Source organism: Misgurnus anguillicaudatus, chromosome 5, assembly GCF_027580225.2.
Source record: "Misgurnus anguillicaudatus chromosome 5, ASM2758022v2, whole genome shotgun sequence".
Classification (NCBI taxonomy): Eukaryota; Metazoa; Chordata; class Actinopteri; order Cypriniformes; family Cobitidae; genus Misgurnus; species Misgurnus anguillicaudatus.
Window position 1 is genome coordinate 11,358,858 of NC_073341.2, and position 6,326 is coordinate 11,365,183.

Consider the following 6,326-nt stretch of genomic DNA (forward strand, 5'->3'; position numbering starts at 1 on the left):
TTATTTTCATTACTGTCGCTACTTCCTGTCATTCTCATTCCCCGCCGTCCCATTTGCGGCGTAAACTCCTCCTACTTGCACATTTCTGAAATCCCTCCCACTTGCGGCGTTAGCTCCTCCCACTTGCTGCGTAAGCTCCTCCCACTTGCAGTCTCCGGGCTGCAGCGATACATACATGACACAGACGCAGCAAAGATACAATGAAAATATGATTAAAGACGGTGGTGTTTTTTTTATAAATCACCATTCATCTAATTTATACATTAACATTTATATTGTGCTGTTGAAGTGATGATCAAATATGCTTGTAAGCATGCTGAACTCTTTCCCCGTCAGCGTTTTTTTTTTTAAGTTGCCACCCGGTTTTAGTTTAATGCCTTACAGAAAAATTATCTTCTTTAAATAAACATAAATATAAAATGAAAGAACAGACCATCCGCTTTCAAACAACAACAACAACAAAAAGTTTCATCCTACCTTAATTTGTTCTCTTATCAGTTATCACCCTCTCAAATTTTCAGCTAAAAGCGGAGATAATTCCATTTTTGTGAAGAACTTTAGTTAGAAATCATCAGATTCAGACATGAACAGTACACGGTGTTTTCAGTGAATGCGTCAGTGTTTAAGTTGGGAAAGATCGCCACCCAGTGGATAATAGCGGGCGTATGAACTTCAGTTATAAACTCCTCAGACAACGTTTTCTCTTTATTGAAGAGATGACTCAACAGTATTTATTGACATTTATTTGGATATCGCCATTAATTGTGCAATTGTAGACAAATTAAAAATATGATTAAAGACTGTTGTGTTTATTCTCATAAATCAGTACGCAGCAACAGTGGCGCAGTGATACTTATGTAATGTGTTCTTCTGAACCGTGAGGTTACCGGTGTATTTTATCACGGCTTAGAACGCGTTTCAACCAATCAGAATGAAGAACCAGAACTGCCCGTTTTATAATCTGCATTTAACGTTAAAGGTAAGCATACGATCTCTCTCTCTCACACACACCTGTTTATCAGAAGTTAAATACATGTATTATTATTAATATTAATAGATAAAAAACAGACATTGAATTTATTATTAACGAATAGGTATTTGAATTAGCCTATCCTAAAGCATAGCTAAATGTGTAAACGAGTTATTGTCATTGTGGTTCTCTATCTGCTGGTGTTTAATCGCTAGCTTATGGTGCATTACTTGTGGCAGTTAAAAAAACTATGTTAAATTATCAAATTGAACCAAAATTTGGATAAAATGTTGCGTTTGGACAGTTTTTGCGCTAGAAACCATTTGCAAACACTGTCCCCCACCATTATGTAAAAATTATTTGCACTACGGAAAGCAAACACGAAGTACGAACATTTAATAATTTCAGGGTATTATATTGCATTAACTAATTTCACCATGGACATTCGAAATGGATTAAAAAGAAAGTAACTCTGGGTCGGAGCTTCAAATGAGCAGTGTTGTGCTGTTAAGTAACGTTAGGTATGCTTTTTTGTTGTTGTATATAGTAAAAGTGTTCAAATCATGTACGTTGCTCACTATAGCTGTAGTTTTTGTGGTTGTATAACAGAGATGTTTGTTTATAACACGTTAAAGCTTAAGGGACGTACCAAAGCTATATATATTTTCTAGCTTGGGGAATTAAATGCATTTTGTGTGATCGCCCCCTCTGGTATTTAAGACGCCCCCTCATCAGCGCTCGGCTGGCGCCGGCACTGTCTGAATGTAAGTGCTGCTGACGGTGTCAGCAGCGATCGCTCTCTGATCGATTGGTTCCGCCTTGTATGTTTAGATGAGCAGATTTACAATGAACACAATTATTTACTTAAATCGGTTATTTTTTCATTTAGAGCTTATTTCACGAACTGCATTCCGCGCGAAATTAATAAAACTACTGGTTTAAAAACGCTAGAACAACTGTTTAGCAACATAATATAATGCAGTCACTGCAGCTTTCTGTGATTAATACATTAGCTGATTATCAAACAGTCATCCAATAATGTTTCTGACCTTAGTAACGTAAAAACCACTTTATAAAACGGCTCGTTCTGGTTCTTCATTCTGATTGGTTGAAACGCGTTCTAAGCCGTGATAAAATACCCCGGTAAACCCACGGTTCAGACCGCATCACAAGTATCATTGCGCCACTGTTGCTGCGTACTGATTTATGAAAATAAACACCACAGTCTTTAATCATTTTTTAATTTTTCTACATTTGCACAATTATGGCGATATCCAGATAAATGTCAATAAATAAAACATTTCGTCAATAAAGAGAAAACGTTCTCTGAAGTTTTTTTTTGTCTTATTGATATTTCCGCTATTATCCACAAGATGGCAATCTTACCCAACTTAAACACTGACGCATTCACTCGACACAACAGCGGTGTGGTGGATTTAGCGTGACGTGTGTTTTGATCAGGCTCTGAATCTGATCTCTTACAAAGTTCTTCACAAAAATGGAATTATCTCCGCATTTAGCTGAAAATTTGAGAGGTGACAACTGATAAGACAACAAATGAAGGTAGGATGAAACGTTTTTTGATGTTGTTGGAAAGCGGATGGACTGTTCTTTCATTTGATATTTTATTTTTATTATGTTTATTTAAAGAAGATAATTTTTCTGTAAGACATTAAACTAAAACTGGGTGGCAACTTAAAAAAACGCTGACGGGGAAAAAGTTAATCATGCTTCCAAGCATATTTGATCATCACTTCAACAGTTGCACGATATAAATGTTAATGTATAAATTAGATGAATGTTGATTTATAAAAATAAACACCACAGTCTTAAATCATATTTTTCATTGTGTCTTTGCTGCATCTCTGTTGGTTGGGAACTGCGCTCTGTTTCAGTCACACTTGATTCTGAGGAACTACTTTGTTTGGCGGAAGAGTAATATTTATACTAATATAATTACAACTTATTTGTGTTTTATTTTATAAAACCCCGCTAACGTTATGCATTTGAAGTAACCGTTTTATAAACGCAATAAACCCCTCGAAGCGTTGGGTTACCAGTGCATTTTATAACAGCTAAGGGGGTTTAGGCACTCCGCTTCGCGTCGTGCCTAACAACGCCCCTTAGCTGTTATAAAATGCACTGGTAACCCACTGCTTCTTGGGGTTTATTGCTTTAATAGATAACTCCATAGTCCACACACGCAAATTAAATGTTATGCTGCACCAAATTTTAAAAAAATTTAAGGATTTCTTAAATGACCGCACCACCTGAACAACAATTATGTCCTAAATATGAGCCAATTGGATTCTGACCAAACGCGTGCGACTCGTCTGTTGCCTTAGCGGTGATATTATATTGCTAACGTTGCAACAAAGACTTAACATAAACACATGATTTCCTCAATTTTAGTAACATTAATCACTAAATTTCCAAGAAAGCCTTACCCATGGAACTCCAGAGAACGCAAATCACTGCGTCGCTTCTCTTGTTGAAGTTGTTGGCAATAAGAAATTATCGCCCCCTATTGGTTATCATCCTCATAAATGCGTGTCATTTTCACGCCTAGAGGAGGCAAAGCGTGACATTGACACGCATCCTCTAGTGGACCAGCGTGTCTATTACACGCTTTAGCGTGATACTGGGTTGGCTAGACTTACCGCATCAGTGGGAAGTGCTGCATCGGCCTGCCCGATGCGGAGAACCGACAGCTGAGAGAGAAATCCATCGGATGCTGCTTGAAACTGAGGGGAGTCACTGAACTTCATTTTCCTATCAAAAATATACGGGTTGGAATTGGAGCAGTCAAAGCAATCGGTCTCAAGATAAATCGTTGTTAGTTCTTCAAACGCCATTAGAGAAAATGTTGAATTTTCGGCTGCAGCTGCCAGGCAGCGAGGCCGGACAGTCGGGTTTGATGTTTCTTCAGTTACCGTATCAACTGTACATTACAGGCACACCAACACAGCGGTACTCCCCCATTCACTGTACCACAGGCACACTATACACTACACACTCTTTCATCGCCTAATCTCTCTGTCCAGCAAAAGCGTTTAATAATATGTAAACAAAGACATTTGTAAGCCTCAAAGTCGAAACGTTAACTGATTAAATGTACTTTACAAATGCAAATGCTGGGTTTATTTATTAATACAAATTATAAATAAAATATTTTTTATCCATTATATGTAACCAGAAAGAGAGAGAGAGAGAGATTTTGATTTTTACATCACTTTTTTCTAAAATAATTAGGGGTTTTACAATACAATACAACACTCACTCACATTTACATATAAATTAACACCTAAAAAGTAACAAGCAATTCATCAGCAAAAACAACACAGCCTCCTTGCAGCACCATATTCAAACGTGATTGTATCATTCACCATTTTATAATACAATATATAATAAAATAAATTGTTTTGTATATTTAAAATGACAAATGTATCCATTTTATAATGTAACATGAGAGGGAGAGAGAGAGAGAGAGAGAGAGAGAGAGAGAGAGAGACTGATCATAACGGTTTCAAGTAGCCTACGTTGCATAAAAAGGTAGATTGGTCTAATCCGAATCCAAATAGTAAGACTGATTAGCCATAACAAATTGCTAGTTTGTACTTAAAGGTGCAGTGTGTAATTTTTATAAGGATCTCTTGACGGAAATGCAAAATAATATACAAAACTTCATTATCAGGGTTGTATAAAGACATTTCATAATGAACCCTTATGTGTTTATTACCTTAGAATGAGACGTTTTTATCTACATACACCGAGGGTCCCCTTACATGGAAGTCGCCATTTTTGGCCGCCATTTTTCTACATGGAACCCTTAACAGACACATTTTTTTAACTAAGTTGTCTCCGACGATTACGTTTGTCCGGTGTCGGCTACCGTAGCTTCTCTATGTGTTTCAAAAGCGAGGGGTGAGCAGTGGAGTAAGCCGTTGGTTTGCAATTCTCAACCTCACCACTAGATGCCGCTAAAATTTACACACTGCACCTTTAAGAAGACGCAGTTTTAACTTCACGGCTATGCAACCGGCCAAAGGAGAGTTTTTTTTTTTTTGACCGAGTTTTGGTTATATTACCCAAAATCAGCTCCTATTGTCTTTGACAGGCGAATCAAGGAATCATAAAATTAAAATGATATAAAAATAAAGAGTTTTACCGAATTCAACGAATTGCTCTTCCAACACACTCCGTGGGCAAGCCAACTGCGCATCCATTACAGGTGGGTGACATCAGAGTAGGGCGAGAGCGATTTGAAATCCAACTCCTCAGTATTATTTCCCGAATAAATCTCGCGGTACTTTGATGTCATGTGAGCATCAGATCTTGCAGCGTAGGTCTGTGCACGTGCGCTATCAGTGGGTAAACTGGGTATGAGGCGCGATGCCTGTCGCGTTTTCAAACAGCACAGTGAATCTAATCATACAGTATAAATATGACTTCAGCAAAAACTTGGCGTTGGGTTTTGTTTTAAGAACAGTGCAGACAGAAAATGAATGGAATCATTACAAGCATTTATTTTATTCAGTCCAGAGAAAGACAAATACTACTGTATCTTCCAGGAAATAATTGGCTGTGTCTGAAACCGTTCAATGTGCCCTATATAGAGAAAGAAATTGAGTAGGCCTAAGCAATTTTGGACACTGACCCCTGCTGAAAAAAAACAATAAAACCATTACAGAAAATTCAAATGGTTTAAAATACCAATAGGAACCATTAGCTTTTACCATTAAAACCACACTGTAGTGTGTTTTGGGCCATATTCCATTAGAACCAATACATAGAATCAATAGAATTTCTGTGATGGTGTCTATTGTTTTTTTTAGCAGTGAAGTAAATACCATTCGTCATAAACTCTTAGACCTGTGTGGCTTTATGGATTCTACTGTGAAATGGTAAAGTTTACTTTCTTACTGTTTGCCACAAATGTCTTGTTTTTGAATAAAGTTGATAATAAAGAGAACAAAACAACTGCTTTTCATATTTATGTTTGTTTATTATATTTAATAAAAATATGCATTATATTGAAAATAAAAGGCATCACATTTATTGTAATGTTTTTAAAGTAGAAAATAAGTAGCAAAACACAGCGGCTTTGAATAAACTTTACAAGCGAGCGTATTAATAATGAAACGTGGTCGTTGGTCAGGCATCGGCTGGGCATCACGTTGAAGGTTGGCAAGTAGATCAGTGGTGTGTTGACCTCCACTGTGGCCAGAACTGGGTCTGTTTGTCTCAAGGACATTTTAGTGTAGATATCCTTGCCAGACTTCTTAATATATTTGATGGTGACCTACAAGAGAGAATAATCATATGTAAGTCATATATAATGTAGGGTTGGCAAAAC